The following is a 23,238-nucleotide window of genomic DNA, read 5'->3' as shown; positions in this document are numbered from 1 at the left end:
CACTTAGGCCAGGCTACGAGGTAGCCACCTGACCCCGTGCGATGGTGAAGCTTCTTCTTCACAGCATTTTGCTTGTTTGTCACCGAAATCTTCTTACTCTTTTCTGATGTCTTGTGGGCCACAAATGCGGGCCAGTGATCTCTGATCTTCTCATATCTGCCCTTGAATTCTGGTGTCTCATTATTTTCGACAAACTTATTCAGCTCTTTCTTCCACCTCCTGAATAGTTCTGCCATCCTCTTCAGAGCAAAAGACTTGATTAATTTCTCTTTAACCGGGTTCTCTGGATTATCCTCAGGCGGTAGGGTGAAATTTGACTTCAGCTCAGTCCAAAGATCATTTTTCTGCATATCATTGACATAAGACACCTCAGGGTCTTCTGTAGCTGGCTTAAACCATTGCTGGATGCTTATCGGGATCTTGTCCCTAACCAGAACCCCGCACTGAGCAACAAATGTGCTCTTTGTCCGGAGGGGTTCAATAGGTTGGCCATCGGGCGCGATTGCTATGATCTCAAACTTTTGATCCGAGCTCAACTTTTTCTTCGGGCCTCGTCTCTTTACCGAAGTTGTGCTCGATTCGGAGGGCTAGAAAAAAGAACAAAGACTTAATTAATATGTGTACATACCAAAACAATGAATGCATCAATCAGCTAGTCAGCATAGGCTTAACTAATATATATACCTGGCCGGACTCGGTTCGGTCACCGGAGCCGTCATCACGGTCTCCTTCTTGCACCGGCATTGGGTCACCGGAGCCGTCCTCATGTTCTTCTTCTTGCACCGGCATTAGGTCACCGTAGCCAGCTTGTTCACCCTCTCCTTCCAGACCATCGGTTTCGTTGAGAAACAACGAGATGGCATCACTTCCTTCTGCGATTATGTCCCTCAACAACGCTTCTTTTGTTGCTTCGTCTAGGGCGGTGTCCATAGTTTCTACAAATATTTACAACATGGCAATTATTATTCAAACATGACAGATCGATATATTAGTTCCAAACGTAGAACTAGCTACCTAATCATAGTAAGCTATCGGGAGGGGGTATATATCGACAACGACGACACTACATCTATGTCCCTCGACGACCCTCGTTCCCGATAAAAAAAAGAGGAAGAAGAAGAAAAAGAAGAGGAGAAGAAATAATAGAGGGGAAGATCTCCTCTATTCTTTCTTCTCCTCTTTTTTTCTTCTTCCTCTTCTTTTTTTATCATCTTCTTCCTCTCATGTTCGATAGGATCGCCGAGGGGTCGGGAGGTTGCCTAGTGTCAAGGGATTCAACAAAACCATGTCTTCATCATTAGGCGAAAGTAACATGTGCATGATGGTACGAAGCTCTTCAAAGTTGTTCTGGAACGGAGTCCCAGATAGGATAATTCGCTTTTTGGTACAAAGTTCAGCAAGAGCCTTCCGAATATCACTATTTGGAAGGCCTTTGCTGAATTCGTACCAAAAGGCGGATTATTCTATCCGGGACTCCATTCCAGAACAACTTTGCAGAACTTCGTACCAACATGCCCTGGTTACTTCCGACTAATGATGAAGGCATGGATTTCTTCAATACTTTGACACTAGGAAACCTCTCTCTACTTCCGGCTAATAAGAATAAGAAGAAGAAGAAGAAGAAGAAGAAAAGAAGAAAAAAAAGAGGAGAAGAAGAAAGGAATAGTGGAGAAAAGAGAAAATAGAATATATTCTATTTTCTCTTCTTCTCCACTATTCCTTTCTTCTTCTCCTCTTCTTTTTCTTCTTTTTTCTTCTTCTTATTTATTTCTCCTCTTCTTTTCGGTAGAGAAAACCCTAAATAGCTAGCAAGTATCGTGGGTGTGAGATACATGTGGCCTTCGGTGTCGGACACTACATCCACATCCCACAAGTGACGTGGGCGTCGAAGCCCGCGCCACTTGTGGGATGTGGGTGTAGTGTCCGACACCGACGGTACATGTATCTCACACCGATGATACTTTCTATTTAGGGTTTCTCCTCTACCGCTCCTCGACCTCTCGACGACCCTCGTTCCCGATAAAATAAAGAGGAAGAAGAAGAAGAAAAAAAAGAGAAGAAAGAATAGAGGAGAAGACTTCCTCTTCTTCCTCTCCTCTTCTTCTCCCTCTTCTTCCCGTTCTTCCTCGCCTCTCTCATGAATGTCCGGCATTCTCGACCCCCCCCCCACGTGTCGAAGAAAAAAAAGAAGAAAAAAAAAGAGGAGAAGAAGAAAGGAATAGAGGAGAAAAGAGAAAATAGAATATATTCTATTTTCTCTTCTTCTCCACTATTCCTTTCTTCTTCTCCTCTTCTTTTTCTTCTTTTTTCTTCTTCTTATTTATTTCTCCTCTTCTTTTCCTCTCCTCTTCTTCTTTCTTTCCTCTTCTTATTTTCTTCTTTCCTATCCTTCTTTTTCTAAAATTGTAACTCTTGCATATATAAAACTCTTCTAAAATTGTAACTTTCTATATAAAACTTTCCTATCGGGAGGGGGAGAAGATCGAAGAAAAAAAGAAGAAAAAAAAGAGGAGAAGAAGAAAGGAATAGAGGAGAAGAAGAAAAAATAGAAATTTTTTCTATTTTTTCTTCTTCTCCTCTATTCCTTTCTTCTTCTCCTCTTCCTTTTCTTCATCTCCTCGTCTTCTCCTTCTTCCTCTCCACTAACATAAAATGCACTAACCTAAAATGCAACAAACATAAAATGCACTAAATCGATCAACTAACCTAAAATCAGTGATAAAATGCACTAACCTAAAATCGATATCTACTAACAACTTAAAAAATTAGTACATATATGAAAAAAAAACATCATCATATCATCAACAGAAAAAAAACATCATCATATCATCAACAGAAAAAAAAACATCATCATATCATCAACCTAAAATCAGTGATAAAAAGGGCGCCAGCGGCCGGACCAAAAGTGGCGTCGTGTGGTCGGGGCGACGGCGACGCGGTTGGGGAAGGGGCGGCGCGCGCGGCGACAGCGACGGGGTCAGGGAAGGGGCGGCGCGCGGCGGGCGCTGGGCGGGGCGGGCTTGGGGACGGGGCGGGGCGACGACGGGCTCGGGGACGGGGCGGGGCGACGGCGCGGGGACGGGGCGGGGCGACGGTGCGGGGACGGGGCGGGCTCGGGGACGGGGCGGGGCAGGCTCGGGGATGGGGCGGGGCGACGACGGGCTCGACGACGGGCTCGGGGACGGGGCGGGGCGACGGCGGCGGGCGCGGGGCGACGGCGACGGCGACGGGGTCAGGGAAGGGGCGGCGCGGGGCGACGACGGGCTCGGGGCGGCGCGCGGCGGGCGCGGGGCGACGACGGGCTCAGGGCGGCGACGACGACGACGAACGGCCTGGGGGCGAATGGGAGCGGTTGGCCAAAATTTCACAAGTGTTGGCTTATATAGCCAAAGCAATGGTCCCGGTTGGTGCCACGAACCGGGACCAAAGGCCAATTTTCAGCAGCCGAAAGGGCGGGAAGCAGCGGCCTTTGGTCCCGGTTGGTGGCATTGGTCCCGGTTGATGCCACGAACCGGGACCAATGCCCCCTTTAGTCCCGGTTGGTGCTACCAACTGGGACCAATGGCCTTTGCTGCCCCGCGCCCAAAAGTTTAGTCCCACATCGCTAGCTGAAGGGCGCCGGCACTGGTTTATAAGCGCGGGTGTGCCTCCCCATTCGAGCTCCTCTCTAATGCAGGCTTTCGGGCCTAAACTTGCTACTGCCTGTGGGCCTATTGGGCCTTCTGTGGGCCTGAATCCTGGCCCATGTAGGGTTTCTAGTCGTATTCAGGCCGTGGAGGCCCAGTAGGAGGCATTTTTTTGGTTTTTTCTTTTTTATTTCTACATTTTTTTGGTTTTTTTATTTTTTTATTTCTACTTACAACTAAATACTTACAGTTTTTTAGTGATTTCTTTTTCCTTTTAGGTCACAAAAATTATAAACTTTCTGTTAGTGCCATTAGTTTTAAATTTTGAATAGTTTAAATTTGAATTTTTAAAAATTTGTGTGAATCACTAGTTTATGAATAACTTTACTAGAAAAATAGAATTTTTTTCTATTTATTTTTTATTTATACTTACAACTAAATACTTATAGTTTTTTAGTGATTTCTTTTTTATTTTAGGTCACAAAAATTATAAACTTTCTGTTAGTGCCATTAGTTTTAAATTTTGAATAGTTTCAATTTGAATTTTTAAAAATTTGTGTGAATCACTAGTTTATGAATAACTTTACTATAAAAATAGAATTTTTTTCTTCTTTGCTATTTATTTTTTATTTATACTTACAATTAAATACTTATAGTTTGATTTTAGGTCACAAAAATTAAATACTATAAAAATTCTTTTTGCTATTGAAGAATATTATAGTTTTATTTTAGTTGATCATAACATAATATTTTAATTGATTGTTTTGATTTTAATAAAAGTTTTGTAGTTCATTCTGTTTGCTATTAATTCATTCTTTGAGCTAAATGACTCTGAAATTGGAAAGCATTTCAAAATGAACTCTGAAAAGGTTGAAAGTTGGCATGGTATCATCATTTCACCCACATAGCATGTTCCAAAAAGTAGAGAGGGTTATGACAAAAACTTGATGCACTTCGTGTACAAAATGGACAATCACTTTCGAAGTATCAAAGTTTCGAACCATAAGACATGAAAGCATTTCAAATGAACTCTGAAAAAGTTGAAAGTTGGGATGGTATCATAATTTCACCCACATAGCATGTGCATGTACAAAACGGACAATGGTAGCATGTTCGTCTGTTACAAATTTGGCATGGTATCATCATAATAGTTGCGGGAGAAAGTCTTCACTTTTTCTTCGCTTGTGTCATTTGCTTATTGCGCCGTAACCATGGATAATCTTCATTGTTTATCAGGATGCTTGGGTCAGCCTTTACATTGAAGGGAGGAATTTCATGAAACTTTTCATAATCTTCAGACATGTCTGTCTTGCCGTCCACTCCCAGGATGTCCCTTTTTCCTGAAAGAACTATGTTGCGCTTTGGCTCATCGTATGATGTATTCGCTTCCTTATCTTTTCTTTTTCTCGGTTTGGTAGACATGTCCTTCACATAGATAACCTGTGCCACATCATTGACTAGGACGAACGGTTCGTTAGTGTATCCAAGATTTTTCAGATCCACTGTTGTCATTCCGTACTGTGGGTCTACCTGTACCCCGCCGCCTAACAGATTGACCCATTTGCACTTAAACAAAGGGACCTTAAAATCAGGTTCGTAGTCCAGTTTCCATATGTCCACTATGTAACCATAATATGTGTCCTTTCCGCTCTCGGTTGCTGCATCAAAGCGGACACCGCTGTTTTGGTTGGTGCTCTTTTGATCTTGGGCGATCGTGTAAAATGTATTCCCATTTATCTCGTATCCTTTGTAAGTCAATACAGTCAAAGATGGTCCCCTGGACAACAAGTACAACTCATCACAAACAGTGTTGTCACCTCTGAGACGTGTTTCCAACCAACTGCTGAAAGTCCTGATGTGTTCACATGTAATCCAGTCGTCGCACTGCTCCGGGTGTTTGGAGCGCAGACTGTTCTTGTGTTCATCGACATACGGGGTCACCAAGGTAGAGTTCTGTTGAACTGTGTAGTGTTCTTGAGACCAAGAATATCCGTCCCTGCATATTATTGAGTCTCTTCCAAGGGTGCCTTTTCCAGTGAGTCTCCCCTCATACCGCGATTTAGGGAGACCTATCTTGTTAAGGCCAGGAATGAAGTCAACACAAAACCCGATAACATCCTCTGTTTGATGGCCCATGGAGATGCTTCCTTCTGGCCTAGCGCGATTACGGACATATTTCTTTAGGACTCTCATGAACCTCTCAAAGGGGAACATATCGTGTAGAAATACGGGCCCCAGGATGACAATCTCGTCGACTAGATGAACTAGGACGTGCGTCATGATATTGAAGAAGGATGGTGGGAACACCAGCTCAAAACTGACAAGACGTTGCGCCACATCACTGCTTAGCCTTGGTACGATTTCTGGATCGATCACCTTCTGAGAGATTGCATTGAGGAATGCACATAGCTTCACAATGGCTAATGGGACGTTTTCCGATAGAAGCCCCCTCAATGCAACCGGAAGCAGTTGCGTCATAATCACGTGGCAGTCATGAGACTTTAGGTTCTGAAACTTTTTCTCTGGCATATTTATTATTCCCTTTATATTCGAAGAGAAGTCAGTCGTGACCTTCATACTGAGCAGGCATTCAAAGAAGATTTCTTTCTCTTCTTTTGTAAGAGCGTAGCTGGCAGGACCTTTATACTGCTTCGGAGGCATGCCGTCTTTTTTATGCAAACGTTGCGGGTCCTCCCGTGCCTCAGGTGTATCTTTTGTCTTCCCATACACGCCCAAGAAGCCTAGCAGGTTCACGCAAAGGTTCTTCGTCACGTGCATCACGTGGATTGAGGAGCGGACCTCTAGGTCTTTCCAGTAGGGTAGGTCCCAAAATATAGATTTCTTCTTCCGCATGGGTGCGTGTCCCTCAGCGTCATTCGGAACAGCTAGTCCACCGGGACCCTTTCCAAATATTATGTAGTGTAAATCATTGACCATAGCAAGCACATGATCACCGGTGCGCATGGCGGGCTTCTTCCGGTGATCTGCCTCGCCTTTGAAATGCTTGCCTTTCTTTCGACATTGATGGTTGGTCGGAAGAAATCGACGATGGCCCAGGTACACATTCTTCCTGCATTTGTCCAGGTATATACTTTCAGTGTCATCTAAACAGTGCGTGCATGCGTGGTATCCTTTGTTTGTTTGTCCTGAAAGGTTACTGAGAGCGGGCCAATCGTTGATGGTCACGAACAGCAACACCTTAAGGTTAAATTCCTCCTGTCTGTGCTCATCCCACGTACGTACACCGTTTCCATTCCACAGCTGTAAAAGTTCTTCAACTAATGGCCTTAGGTACACATCAATTTCGTTGCCGGGTTGCTTAGGGCCTTGGATGAGAACTGGCATCATAATGAACTTCCGCTTCATGCACATCCAAGGAGGAAGGTTATACATACATAGAGTCACGGGCCAGGTGCTGTGATTGCTGCTCTGCTCCCCGAAAGGATTAATGCCATCCGCGCTTAAAGCAAACCATACATTCCTTGGGTCCTTTGCAAACTCATCCCAGTACTTTCTCTCGATTTTTCTCCACTGCGACCCGTCAGCGGGTGCTCTCAACTTCCCAGCTTTCTTTCGGTTCTCACTGTGCCATCGCATCAACTTGGCATGCTCTTCATTTCTGAACAGACATTTCAACCATGGTATTATAGGAGCATACCACATCACCTTCGCAGGAACCCTCTTCCTGAGGGGCTCGCCGTCAACATCACCAGGGTCATCTCGTCTGATCTTATACCGCAACGCACCGCATACCGGGCATGCGTTCAGATCCTTGTATGCACCGCGGTCGAGGATGCAGTCATTAGGGCATGCATGTATCTTCTCCACCTCCAATCCTAGAGGGCATACGACCTTCTTTGCTGCGTATGTACTGTCGGGCAATTTGTTATCCTTTGGAAGCTTCTTCTTCAATATTTTCAGTAGCTTCTCAAATCATTTGTCAGCCACAGCATTCTCTGCCTTCCACTGCAGCAATTCCAGTACGGTACCGAGCTTTGTGTTGCCATCTTCGCAATTGGGGTATAACCCTTTTTTGTGATCCTCTAACATGCGATCGAACTTCAGCTTCTCCTTTTGACTAATGCATTGCGTCCTTGCATCGACAATGACCCGGCGGAGATCATCATCATCGGGCACATCGTCTGGTTCCTCTTGATCTTCAGCAGCTTCACCCATGGCAGCATCATTGGGCACATCGTCTGGTTCCTCTTGATCTTCACCAGCTCCCCCCGTTGCAGCATCACCGTATTCAGGGGGCACATAGTTGTCATCGTACTCTTCTTCTTCGCCGTCTTCCATCATAACCCCTATTTCTCCGTGCCTCGTCCAAACATTATAGTGTGGCATGAAACCCTTGTAAAGCAGGTGGGAGTGAAGGATTTTCCGGTTAGAGTAAGACCTCGTATTCCCACATTCAGTGCATGGACAACACATAAAACCATTCTGCTTGTTTGCCTCAGCCGCATCGAGAAACTCATGCACGCCCTTAATGTACTCGCGGGTGTGTCTGTCACCGTACATCCATTGCCGGTTCATCTGCGTGCATTATATATAATTAAGTGTCCAAATTAATAGAAGTTCATCATCACATTAAAACCAAAGTGCATACATAGTTCTCATCTAACAACATATAGCTCTCCAGAGCATCTAATTAATTAAACCATACATTGAAACTATGTAAAACATTTCGATGCGAAAACAAATGCGATCATAATCGCAACCAAGGTAACAATTGATCCAACGGCATAATGATACCAAGCATCGGTATGAATGGCATATTTTCTAATCTTTCTAATCTTCAAGCGCATTGCATCCATCTTGATCTTGTGATCATCGACGACATCCGCAACATGCAACTCCAATATCATCTTCACCTCCTCAATTTTTTTTTATTTTTTCCTTCAACAAATTGTTTTCTTCTTCAACTAAATTTAATCTCTCGACAATAGGGTCGGTTGGCATTTCCGATTCACATACATCCTAGATAAATAAAATCTATGTCACGTTGGTCGGCATAATTTTCATAAACAATAAATGAACCAATAGTTATAAAGATAATATACATACCAAATCCGAATCATAGACAGGACGAGGGCCGACGGGGGCGGATACCAAAACCATCGCACTATATAAGATGCAATAATAAATGTAAGAAAATGATACAAGTATCTATCTAAACATACAAGTAAGAATATTTTTTCTTTCAGAAAGAAGATAAGAACAAGAGGCTCACCACGGTGGTGTCGGTGATGAGATCGGCGCGGGTGATCGACGGTGGTGAAGACGGGGACGGGGCGTGACGGACCGCTAAATCTAGACAAATCTCGAGGAAAATGGAGCTTGGATGTCGAGCTTCGAGAGGAGAAAGCTTAAGTAGTGTGGCTCGGGCATTCCATCGAACACCTCATGTGCATAGGAGGTGAGCTAGAGGACCACAAAGCCGTCTCCCCCTCGGCCAGAAAAAACAGAGCACTGTGCTCTGCTCTTGCGCGAGGGGGTATATATAGGCACCTCATTGGTCCCGGTTGGTGGCATGAACCGGGACTAAAGGGGAGCCTTTGGTCCCGGTTCAAGCCACCAACCGGGACCAATGGTGGTGGCCAGGAGCGAGGCCCATTGGTCCCGATTCGTCCCACCAATCGGGACCAAAAGGTCCAGACGAATCGGGACCAATGGCCCACGTGGCCCAGCCGGCCCCCTGGGCTCACGAACCGGGACCAATGTGGGCATAGCTGAACCGGGACTAATGGGCTGAGCCGGCCTGGACCATAGCCCTGTTTTCTACTAATGGCCGATGGCTGCAGATACAGACCCCGCATAACGGACCCATAAAAAAGAATATTCGCGTATATTCTTTCCCGTGTCTTCTTCTTCCTCTCGCCTGTATTCATAGTCAGCTCCCGTCGTCCATGGTAGTCCCCGAATCGATCCAAGAGGCAGCTCCTCTGTTGCCGGATGGATCCAGGAGCTAGCTAGCTATTCCATGGCTGGCTGGATCGAGGAGCTTGCTAGCTACTCCCTCAAACGTTCGTGGCCGGATGGATCGAGGACCTTGCTAGCTAGGTAGGTAGCTAGCTAGCTCGTTCGTGGCCGGATGGATCGAGGACGTTGCTAGCTAGCTTGCTAACTTGCTCGTTCGTGGCCGGATGGATCAGGAGCTTGCTAGCTAGCTCGTTCGTGGCTGGGTAGCTGCTCAAGTCTTCAGCCATTGCTCCTGCGATCTACTCTGCAAGCCGACACTGCGGCAGTGGTAAATGGCGAGTTTTCGGCGAGATTCCGGCGAGTTCCGTGACGGAAGGTCACTGGAGCACGTGTGCGTACCATGACCGGTTTGCAGTGCCCCTTATATTTTGCCTTCAAATCTACAAAATTAAAGGTCGTGGGGATGGATTCCCAGGAGCCTGCAAATTTTTTACGGGTTTGACCGCTTTTGCGAGTTCTATTCGAAACGTTTTTTGACACCACGAAACTGCAAACGCGGATTTTTGCGGGTTTAACCGCTTTTGCAGGGTCTGGAGATGCTCTAAGTTTAGGAAGGTTGGTTGCTCAGCCTTGAAATTCCCTATGTCACACCCCAGCTTGCATTTTTCTCGTAGTGTAGCAGGAAAGAAGGAAAAATAATTTTACATATAGAAGTATAAGACACTGGAGAAATGGACTTTTATGCAGCTGGTAACAGGTGAAATTTAAAGACAATCACGTTTTGTTCGGCAATGTTACTAACACAATTTTCTTAACCTGGAATACTTGTATACACCGTAAGGTCTGCTCGTCTCATCATAAAAGGAGTAACCCATATGATAAACACTGTGCTTGGTTAATTAATTGGCAATGCCAAACTTGAGCCGTTGTGAAATGAAACAAAGCATGTAGTTTTATTGACTCTCAACCCTCATCACCCTTGTATATTGCCTTGGATGTGTGTTGTGTCTGTCGGTGGCATGTTGTATCCGCATTTGTATCTCTGGTCGTTGCTTTATATATAAAACAATGCAAAAGCCTTTTTCGGTATCAACTCTCAACTGACATTGCATAACTACAGCGTGTGCAGGCATTGATTCAAGGGCGATGCTACAAATCAGCCGGATGATTTCTTAAAGATATCATTCGCCTGTTCAGCCGTCGGATCAGCATGCTGGGAGTCGTTGGATGACAATAGGCAGGAGCGAGAGCGACAGCTTCAACGCAACGCCATTGCAGCCCCGCACAAAGCTCCAATGTAGCACCGATGTCCTTCGGTGAGCTCCATTCCAACCCGACGGAGCTCCAGCACAGCAACGAGCCTCCGGCGAACTCCATTGCAACTCCGGCCGAGCTCCATCCCAGCCCCGATAAAGCTCCAATGGCTCCGACGAAGCTTCCTTGCAACTTCGGCCGAGCTCCAACGCAGCACTGACGCTCCGTCGAAGCTTGATTGCAGCTCCAACCGAGCACCATGGATGCTTCTTTGAAGCTTTCGTCGCCAGCGAGCAGCACCATGGATGCTGCATTGAAGCACTATCACTGCTGCGTTGCAGCTCTGCCGTCGGCGAGCAGCGCTATGGATGCTGTGTTGAAGCACCATCGCTGCTGCGTTGCAGCTTTGTCGCCGGTGAGCAGCGCCATGGATGCTGCGTTGAGGCTTCGTCGCTGGCGAGCAGCACCACGGATGCTGCGTTGAAGCACTGCAGCTTCGGCAGCCGGCGCAAGCGCTGCAACGCAACACTAGGAGCCACCGGCGAGAGCTCCCTTGCAGCCAAGCAGTACGGCCGCCGGCGAGCTTCACGGGGTCAGGGCGCCGCTCTGTATTGTAGCTCCGCCGCCGTGGCGAGTTCCACGAGGATGAGACTTCCTCCGACGATGGATGGCACCCGCCTCTGGCCTTCCCGTTTTGCGCTGCAGCACCGGCGACCAGCGGCACCAGGATCCGGCATCCTCCTTCGTGCTGCAGCGCCATGCCTCTTTCTCCCGTGCGTGACAACAAGGGATGGGAAGGAGTGGGGCGAACGTGTGGTCACGGAGAAGATAAGGCTGGGGCGGTTGCGAGCAACGTGTGGGGCTGGACACGTGTCGTGCGCTCTAGGCAGTTTACGCGGCGTGAAAATGAACCAGCTTAATTTAAATGTTTTCTTTGATTCAAACCACAGTCGCTGCTGCCACTTCCGCTTCGGTAGAAGCCTCCTAAACACATGAACGAAGAAGATCTCTCCATACCCCTTCATAATAAAGGGTAGGATCGTCTTTTCTGAAAATACGTCGCCCGCATTGAGCGTGGCTTCAGGGCCGACCCATTTACCCTTTTTCTTTTCGGTTCTCATTTACTCTATTTCTTTTCTGTAAAAAAATAGAAAAAAAGTACAGAGGCTATATTCGAACTCGTGACCACGAAGTTAACAGGAATCGTATCAACCAATTGGGATAACTACCTCAACGTGCCTCTATAGTTCTTTTTCCTTTTAACAACCAACGGTAAAAAAGGGGACCTCGCCTACCGCGCCCTTTTGGGCTGGCCCATGTGTGGCGCGCTCGTTTTTTTTTTCGGCTTTCCTTTTTAGTTTTTATTTTCATTTTTATAATCTTTTTTTCAGCCTAAAAATATGTTTTTTTATATTACAGAATACGGAATTTCAAACCGTTCCAAAATTTCAAGACATTGTACATTCTGAAAAAAATGTTCAAGAAATCAAAAATATTGTGATTAAAAAAAATGTTCACATTTCAGAATAGGTTGGTGTATTCGAAAGAAAAAAAAGGAAAGAATACAAGCAAGAAAAATGCGGAAAAACCAAAGGAAAAATGAAAAAAATCGATGGGGAAGGAGTCTGAAACAGTTCAGCCCAAAATAAAATCGATCGCTTTAGGATACGCGCTAGGTCACTAACGAGCGACATACATGCCTAATAGCAGACGCCCTAAAAACACATAGCGGCTTTCTTGTTTGTTTTTTCTTTTGTTTTAGGCGGTATTTTCTTTGGTTTTTTACTTCTCGTTCTCTTTCTTTTTTAACTTCTTTTCTGCTTCATTATAAAATCATGATTTTTTGTTACATTCATGAACCTTTCAAAGTCGTGAACATTTTCCTAAATTTGTGAGCTTCTTTAAAAATCCATGAATTTTTTTCCGAATGCGTGAACCTTTTTGCAAATGCATGAATTTTTTCAATCCTCGAACTCTTTTCAAATTTTACTGTTTTTTATCGAAACCCATGAACTTTTTTCAAATTCAGGATCTTATTTCAAATTCTGCAAAATTTTCAAAATTTGTGAACTTTATTTTTCAAAATCAATAAAATGTCCTAACCATGATTTATTTTTGGACATGCGTGAAATGGCCCCAACTATTGCCAACAGGTAGGCATGCCCATAGTAGGCATCCATGTCAGATTTGAACTAATTCTGACACCGTATGCAAGTTGCTTCACTCCAACAGTTCATTGGTCATTTTTCACCTAAAAAACTTTATAAAAGATGCAAGATTTGTCGAAAAACAAAAATAACTTGGCACCGTGCCTTTAATTGGTCATATACTCTCATGAGAAAATATTGGATTATCTAAAGGATGTCAAAAAAAAGTGCTCTCAAACGGACCCTTCATGCCTAACTGAACACCCCTCCATAGAACATGGTCTATTTTTAGACATGCAAGAAATAACCCCAACTCTTTCGAGTAAGCGGGCATGCCCATGGGAGGCATCCATGTCAGGTTTGAATAAATTTTGATACATTATGCAACTTGTGTCACGTCCGACCATTTATCAGGCTTTTTTTCACTGAGAAAACTCTAGAAAATGCAAAGCTAGTCAAACACCCAAACAACTTGGGATGATGCCTTGAATTTGTAATATAAGGCTATGAAAAAAAATGGAGCCAATTCAAGGATGTCGAGAAACAACGTGCTCTCAAACGAAGCCTTCTGGCCTACCCGAACACCCTCCGTTGAACATAGTCTCGTTTGGACACTCTTAAAATGACACACACTTTTGCAACGGGTGGGCGTGCCCATGGTGCATCCGTGCTAGGATTGAACGATTCCCGACAGTGTAGGCAAGTTGCGACATGTCCGACCATTTATTGACCCTTTTTGACCGAGAAAACTCTAGAAAATGCAAAATTTGTCGAAAACCAAAATAACCCGGCATGCTGCCTTGAATTGGTCATACAAGGCAAGGAAAAGAATGGAGTCATTTGACAGCTGTCGAGAAACAATGTGCTGTCAATCAGGGCTTTCTGGCCTACCTGGACACCCTACGATGAACATGGTGTTTTCGGGACATTCTTGAAATTATTAGAATTTTTGCCAGAAGTTGGGCAAGCCCATGGTAGGCATCCCATGCCAAGTTTGAAGAAAAAGTATTTAAATTATAATTTAAACAGGAACTTAAAACTGTTATTTAATCTTTTTAACATAACTACTATATACAAAGGGATAAAATGGAAAAGGATAATAATTTAAAGCATTAAATAAATGTGTGACAAAAAAAGAATTTAAAATCATAATTTAAAACATTTCCTTAAAACTAACAATACTTCAAAATTTTGAACAGCTTTCAAAAAGAATAATAAAATAGAAAGGAGAAAAATGAAGTAACGATAAAAGGCAAGATAATGAAAAAAAATAGAAAAACAAAACACTTAGGCCTTGACCCAGTTAGGCGACAGTATCGCTCCCGTCGGGCGCCTGGTTTCTAAACTTATTTGCATTTCAAAAAATTGTTCGTTTTCCGAAAAATGCTTGGAAAGATAAAAAATCATGTTATATTCATAAATTATTTTCTATTTATTAAAAATATTCGGCATGTGCAAATTCTTCACGTTTTTTTTAAGAAAAGTTTCGATTTTTTTCAGAAATTGTTTTACATATGAACGCTGTAGTGTGGTCCTTATATAATTCGTGCTGATCGAAATCACAAGCTTTGACTTGTTCGAGTGGCAAGCAGCCTGCGCCGATAGCCTGAGATCTCAAGTTCGATTTCTTGATGCACTCCTTTTTCCAAAAAAATTCTATCAAAAAGCCTCATACAGGGAGTCTCCGTACGGCCAGCCTAAGTGCGTGAGAATTGACGTACGGCCCAAGAGCGCGAGAACAGACACCAAAAAGCCTCATACAGGGAGTCTCCGTACAGCGTACACATACAAAAATAGGTATATTGTGTGAAAGGTCTGTATTACTCTTTATACATTTTGTGAGGAGGTTGTACCGAAGCGAGACTCCGCTGCTGCACCTTCCCTGTAAGCGCGAAACCAGCACAATGGCCGAATGGCGTTCCCTCTAGCCAGCGAGCTCAGCAGCTTGGGTACACGAGGTTCATCTTGCACAGTGGTGGCAGCCTAACAGCTTAATGGTGCTTCTCGACCTTGAGGTACTATGTACATGCAACCTGCGGTAAGACTGCCGATGGCTGCCAAAAGTACATTGCTTGTTTGATTATTGAACTGACACCGAATCTTTTTTCACTTCTGTATATCCTGGTGACTCCTTTCACCGTAAACTCAATGTATTATGCGCTCACACATTCTGAGATGCCGGTGAGCAACAATAAGAAAATTTGGAGGTCGAAGATACCACTATAAGTTAAAGTCTTCATGTGGTATCTTCATAGGGGGGTTGTGCTAACCAAAGACAACCTCGCATGGCGCAATTGGCAAGGGAGTAAAAAGTGTTGTTTTTGTACTCATGATGAGACAATCAGACACCTCTTTTTCCAATGCAAGTTTGCACATTCTACCTGGTCAGTCATCCAAATAGCGTCAAGTTTATATTCGCCCACAAGTGCTGCCAATATTTTTGGTCATTGGTTGGACGGTATTTCAAATAGGTTCAAAACGCTATTGAGGGTGGGAGCGTATGCCTTACTATGGTCGCTTTGACTATGTAGAAATGATTTTGTTTTTAATGACAAAAATGTTTCTCCTTTGCAGGATATTTTTCGTTGTACGCACTCGCTTCGTATATGGTCTATGATACAACGAGCGGAGATCCAACCGCTATTCAAGGTGGTGTGTACGCGGTTGAAGCAGGTGGCTACGGAAGTTTTTACCGAAGATGGGTGGCAGCATAACCTCCGCATCAATCCATCTCACTTTTTGACATAGGCACAATGTCAGTCTATAGGACTCTACTATTGCCGATTTGTCGGTTGTTGTTTTCTTCTGGTTGTCAGACTTTTGGTGTTCGGCTGTGTGCATTCTACTTATGCAGAGGCCGGGTGTTGCTCATAATAATTTTATATCCACTTGATGCTACATTTTAAGTTAATAAAATTGCCCTTTATCGAAAAATATCCTGGTGTCTCCTAATCCTACGTCAACGCAGCACATTTCTCATGCGTGATTATATAAATTGCTTTGATTTAACCTTGTAGTAAACGCAGGTAAGTACATATGTAGAGCTCGGCAGATATGTGATATCAAGAAGCACTCAAATTTATAAAGAGGGCAACAATGATTTGGTAGCCTGCACTAGCCATTCACCAACCAAAAATACTGTAACAGAACTACTCAGATCATGTACAAGGACAACTAATGCTCATATGCTTAGAGCATCTACAGCCGGGCGTCTCAAATCCGCCTCGGCGTCTCAAATCCGCCTCAAACGCTCAGGCGAACGGCCTGATCACTGACCGGTCAAAAAAATGTGACCCTGACGGGCTCCTTAAACGGGCCCTAAACATCCTGACCCCTACTTGACTATGCAGACCCCGAACATGAATAACTAATCCTCACATCCTTACTCTTTCAATATTTTATGATCTTGCACTAGTAGAAAACAGGGCTTTGGACCAGGCCGGGTCAGCCCATTAGTCCCGGTTCAGTCCAGAACCGGAACCAATGTAGGCATTGGTCCCGGTTCGTGAGCCCAGGGGGCCGGCCGGGCCACGTGGGCCATTGGTCCCGGTTCATCTGGACCTTTTGGTCCCGGTTGGTGGGATGAACCGGGACCAATGGGCCTCGCTCCTGGCCCATCACCATTGGTCCCGGTTGGTGGCTTGAACCGGAACCAAAGGCTCCCCTTTAGTCCCGGCTCATGTCACCAACCGGGACGAATGAGGTGCCTATATATACCCCTCGCTCGCGAGCAGAGCACCCCAGTGCTCTGTTTTTCTCTGGCCGAGGGGGAGAGGGCTTTGTGGTGCTCTACCTCACCTCCTATGCACATGAGGTGTTCGATGAAATGCCCGAGCCACACTAATCAAGCTTTCTCCTCTCGAAGCTCGACCTTCAAACTCCATTTTCCTCGAGATTTGTCTAGATTTAGCGGTCCATCACGCCCCGTCCCTGTCTTCACCTCCGTCGATCACCCGCGCCGATCTCATCACCGACACCACCGTGGTGAGCCTCTTGTTCTTATCTTCTTTCTGAAAGGAAAAATATTCTTACTTGTATGTTTAGATAGATACTTGTATCATTTTATTACATTTATTATTGCATCTTATGTAGTGCAATGGTTTTGGTATCCGCCCCCGTCGGCCCTCGTCCTGTCTATGATTCGGATGTGGTATGTATATTATCTTTATAACTATTGGTTCATTTATTGTTTATGAAAATTATGCCGACCAACGTGACATAGATTTTATTTATCTAGGATGTATGTGAATCGGAAATGCCAACCGACCCTATTGTCGAGAGGTTAAATTTAGTTGAAGAAGAAAACAATTTGTTGAAGGAAAAAACAAAAAAATTGAGGAGGAGAAGATGATATTGGAGTTGCATGTTGCGGATGTCGTCGATGATCACAAGATCAAGATGGATGCAATGCACTTGAAGATTAGAAAGATTAGAAAATATGCCATTCATACCGAGGCTTGGTATCATTATGACGTTCGATCAATTGTTACCTTGGTTGCGATTATGATCGCATTTGTTTTCGCATTGAAATGTTTTACATAGTTTCAATGTATGGTTTAATTAATTAGATGCTCTGGAGAGCTATATGTTGTTAGATGAGAACTATGTATGCACTTTGGTTTTAATGTGATGATGAACTTCTATTAATTTGGACACTTAATTATATATAATGCACGCAGATGAACCGGCAATAGATGTACGGTGACAGACACACCCGCGAGTACATTAAGGGCGTGCATGAGTTTCTCGATGCGGCTGAGGCAAACAAGCAGAATGGTTTTATGTGTTGTCCATGCACTGAATGTGGGAATACGAGGTCTTACTCTAACCTGAAAATCCTTCACTCCCACCTGCTTTACAGGGGTTTCATGCCACACTATAATGTTTGGACGAGGCACGGAGAAATAGGGTTTATGATGGAAGACGGCGAAGAAGAAGACTACAATGACAACTATGTGCCCCCTGAATACGGTGATGCTGCAACGGGGGGAGATGGTGAAGATCAAGAGGAACCAGACGATGTGCCCAATGATGCTGCAGCGGGTGAAGCTGCTGAAGATCAAGAGGAACCAGACGATGTGCCCGATGATGATGATCTCCACCGGGTCATTGTCGATGCAAGGACGCAATGCATTAGTCAAAAGGAGAAGCTGAAGTTCGATCGCATGTTAGAGGATCACAAAAAAGGGTTATACCCCAATTGCGAAGATGGCAACACAAAGCTCGGTACCGTACTGGAATTGCTGCAGTGGAAGGCAGAGAATGCTGTGGCTGACAAAGGATTTGAGAAGCTACTGAAAATATTGAAGAAGAAGCTTCCAAAGGATAACGAATTGCCCGACAATACATACGCAGGAAAGAAGGTCGTATGCCCTCTAGGATTGGAGGTGGAGAAGATACATGCATGCCCTAAGGACTGCATCCTCTACCGCGGTGCATACAAGGATCTGAACGCATGCCCGGTATGCGGTGCATTGTGGTATAAGATCAGACGAGATGACCCTGGTGATGTTGACGGCGAGCCCCTCAAGAAGAGGGTTCCTGCGAAGGTGATGTGGTATGCTCCTATAATACCACGGTTGAAACGTCTGTTCAAAAACGAAGAGCATGCCAAGTTGATGCGATGGCACAGTGAGAACAGAAAAAAAGATGGGAAGTTGAGAGCACCCGCTGACGGGTCGCAGTGGAGAAAAATCGAGAGAAAGTACTGGGATGAGTTTGCAAAGGACCCAAGGAAGGTATGGTTTGCTTTAAGCGCGGATGGCATTAATCCTTTCGGGGAGCAGAGCAACAATCATAGCACCTGGCCCGTGACTCTATGTATGTATAACCTTCCTCCTTGGATGTGCATGAAGCGGAAGTTCATTATGATGCCAGTTCTCATCCAAGGCCCTAAGCAACCCTGCAACGAAATTGATGTGTACCTAAGGCCATTAGTTGAAGAACTTTTACAGCTGTGGAATGAAAACGGTGTACGTACATGGGATGAGCACAGACAGGAGGAATTTAACCTTAAGGCGTTGCTGTTCGTGACCATCAACGATTGGCACGCTCTCAGTAACCTTTCAGGACAGACAAACAAAGGATACCACGCATGCACGCAGTGTTTAGATGACACTGAAAGTATATACCTGGACAAATGCAGGAAGAATGTGTACCTGGGCCATCGTCGATTTCTTCCGACCAACCATCAATGTCGAAAGAAAGGCAAGCATTTCAAAGGCGAGGCAGATCACCGGAAGAAGCCCGCCATGCGCACCGGTGATCACGTGCTTGCTATGGTCAATGATTTACACTACGTAATATTTGGAAAGGGTCCCGGTGGACTAGCTGTTCCGAATGACGCTGAGGGACACGCACCCATGTGGAAGAAGAAATCTATATTTTGGGACCTACCCTACTGGAAAGACCTAGAGGTCCGCTCCTCAATCAACGTGATGCACGTGACGAAGAACCTTTGCGTGAACCTGCTAGGCTTCTTTGGCGTGTATGGAAAGACAAAAGATACACCTGAGGCACGGGAGGACCCGCAACGTTTGCACGAAAAAGATGGCATGCCTCCGAAGCAGTATAAAGGTCCTGCCAGCTACGCTCTTACGAAAGAAGAGAAAGAAATCTTCTTTGAATGCCTGCTCAGTATGAAGGTCACGACTGGCTTCTCGTCGAATATAAAGGGAATAATAAATATGCCAGAGAAAAAGTTTCAGAACCTAAAGTCTCATGACTGCCACGTGATTATGACGCAACTGCTTCCGGTTGCATTGAGGGGGCTTCTACCGGAAAACGTCCGATTAGCCATTGTGAAGCTATGTGCATTGCTCAATGCAATCTCTCAGAAGGTGATCGATCCAGAAATCGTACCAAGGCTAAGGAGTGATGTGGCGCAATGTCTTGTCAGTTTTGAGCTGGTGTTCCCACCATCCTTCTTCAATATCATGACGCACGTCCTAGTTCATCTAGTCGACGAGATTGTCATCCTGGGGCCCGTATTTCTACACAATATGTTCCCCTTTGAGAGGTTCATGGGAGTCCTAACGAATATGTTCGTAATCGCGCTAGGCCAGAAGGAAGCATCTCCATGGGCCATCAAACAGAGGATGTTATCGGGTTTTGTGTTGACTTCATTCCTGGCCTTAACAAGATAGGTCTCCCTAAATCGCGGTATGAGGGGAGACTGACTGGAAAAGGCACTCTTGGAAGAGACTCAATAATATGCAGGGACGGATATTCTTGGTCTCAAGAACACTACACAGTTCAACAGAACTCTACCTTGGTGACCCCGTATGTCGATGAACACAAGAATAGACTGCGCTCCAAACACCCGGAGCAGTGCGACGACTGGATTACATGTGAACACATCAAGACTTTCAGCAGTTGGTTGGAAACACGTCTCAGAGGTGACAACACTGTTTGTGATGAGTTGTACTTGTTTTCCAGGGGACCATCTTTGACTGTATTGACTTACAAAGGATACGAGATAAATGGGAATACATTTTACACGATCGCCCAAGATCAAAAGAGCACCAAGCAAAACAGCGGTGTCCGCTTTGATGCAGCAACCGAGAGCGGAAAGGATACATATTATGGTTACATAGTGGACATATGGGAACTTGACTACGGACCTTATTTTAGGCGGCGGGGTACAGGTAGACCCACAGTACGGAATGACAACAGTGGATCTGAAAAATCTTGGGTACACTGACGAACCGTTCGTCCTAGCCAATGATGTGGCACAGGTTATCTATGTGAAGGACATGTCTACCAAACCGAGAAAAAGAAAAGATAAGGAAGCGAATACATCATATGATGAGCCAAAGCGCCACATAGTTCTTTCAGGAAAAAGGGACATCCTGGGAGTGGACGGCAAGACAGACATGTATGAAGATTATGAAAAGTTTCATGAAATTCCTCCCTTCAATGTCAAGGCTGACCCAAGCATCCTGATAAACAATGAAGATTATCCATGGTTACGGCGCAATAAGCAAATGACACAAGCGAAGAAAAAGTGAAGACTTTCTCCCGTAACTTTGTAACACACGAACATGCTACCATTGTCCATTTTGTACATGCACATGCTATGTGGGTGAAATTATGATACCATCCCCACTTTCAACTTTTTCAGAGTTCATTTGAAATGCTTTCATGTCTTATGGTTCGGCCCTCGTAATACTAATGGCACTAACAGAAAGTTTATAATTTTTCTAAAACTAATGGCACTAACAGAAAGTTTATAATTTTGCTAACCTAAAAGAAAACAGAATTAAAAATTAAAGAAAAAACAAAAGAAAATAAATAATGCAAAAAACAAATCAAAAAAACAGGAAAAAACTATTTTTATAGTAAAGTTAATCACAAAATAAAATAAATAAAGCAACAAAGAAAACAAAAAAACTAAAAAAAGTGTTTTCAAATTTGAAAACTAATGGCACTAACATAAAGTAATTTTGCTAACCTAAAAGCAAACAGAATTAAAAATTAAAGCAAAAAACAAAAGAAAATAAATAATGCAAAAAACAAATCAAAAAAAAGGAAATAACTATTTTTATAGTAAAGTTAATCACAAAATAAAATAAATAAAGCAACAAAGAAAACAAAAAACTAAAAAAGTGTTTTCAAATTTGAAAACTAATGGCACTAACAGAAAGTTTATAATTTTTTCTAAACCTAATGGCACTAACAGAAAGTTTATAATTTTGCTAACCTAAAAGCAAACAGAATTAAAAATTAAAGAAAAAAACAAAAGAAAATAAATAATGCAAAAAACAAATCAAAAAACAGGAAAAAACTATTTTTATAGTAAACTTAATCACAAAATAAAATAAATAAAGCAACAAAGAAAACAAAAAAACTAAAAAAGTGTTTTCAAATTTGAAAACTAATGGCACTAACAGAAAGTTTATAATTTTTCTAAAACTAATGGCACTAACAGAAAGTTTGTAATTTTGCTAACCTAAAAGCAAACAGAACTAAAAATTAAAGCAAAAAACAAAAGAAAATAAATAATTCAAAAAACAAATAAAAAAAACAGGAAAAAACTATTTTTATAGTAAAGTTAATCACAAAATAAAATAAATAAAGCAACAAAGAAAACAAAAAAACTAAAAAAGTGTTTTGAAATTTGAAAACTAATGGCACTAACAGAAAGTTTATAATTTTTCTAAAACTAATGGCACTAACAGAAAGTTTATAATTTTGCTAACCTAAAAGCAAACAGAATTAAAAATTAAGCAAAAAACAAAAGAAAATAAATAATGCAAAAAACTAATAAAAAAACAGGAAAAAACTATTTTTATTGTAAAGTTAATCACAAAATAAAATAAAGAAAGCAACAAAGAAAACAAAAAAATGCCACCTACTGGGCCACCACGGCCTGAATACGACTAGAAACCCTACCATGGGCCAGGATTCAGGCCCGCAGCAGGCCGAGTAGGCCCATAGACATTGTAGTGACAGATTAGGCCCGAAAGCCTGCAGTTGAGAGGAGCTCGGGAGGGTGGGCGCAGCAGCGCTTATAAAGCACTCCTGAGCCCTCTCAACTAGCGAGGTGGGACTAAACTTTTGGGCGCGGGGCAGCACAACGCCATTGGTCCCGGTTGGTGGCACCAACCGGGACTAAAGGGGGCATTGGTCACGGTTCGTGTCACCAACCGTGACCAATGCCCCCCTTTAGTCCCGGTTGGTGCCACCAATCGGGACCATAGGCCTCTGCTTCCCACCCTTTCGGCTGCTGAAAAGAGACCTATGGTCCCGGTTAGTGCCACCAACCGAGACCAATGCCCCCCTTAGTCCCGGTTTGTGCCACGAACCGAGACCAAAGGCTTGGGTATATAAGTAGCACTTGGGAAAATTTGACGAACTCATCGCCAGTTGCCCCCAGCCCGCACGACGACGCCGAGCTCATCGACGCCGCCAGGCTGCCCAGATCGACGCCGATCCGCTGCCCCGACACCGCCCACCGCCCAGACACCGTCTGCGCGCCCCCGTCGTCGCCCCTGCCCCGTCGCCGCCAGGCTGCCCCGAAGCCGCCCGCCGCCCCCGCCGACACCGTCATCGTCGCCCGCACCGATTCCGGCCGGCGACCTCGACCCCTCCCCGCGCTGTGAGCCCCTGCCTCCTCTTTTCCTTCTCATTGCTGTCCCCGCACGTCATCCGTAAGCGTGCGCCACCGCCAACCATCATCGCCGTCGCCGTATAATGCTCATGTATATGCTCACTATATGTATGTATGTATGTATGTATGTGTTGGGTTTCGTAGTAATTTCAAAAATTTCCTACGCTCATGCAAGATC

Source organism: Triticum urartu, chromosome 2A, assembly GCF_056163025.1.
Source record: "Triticum urartu cultivar PI428250 chromosome 2A, HENAU_Tu73, whole genome shotgun sequence".
NCBI lineage: Eukaryota > Viridiplantae > Streptophyta > Magnoliopsida > Poales > Poaceae > Triticum > Triticum urartu.
This window is presented reverse-complemented; position numbering follows the sequence as displayed.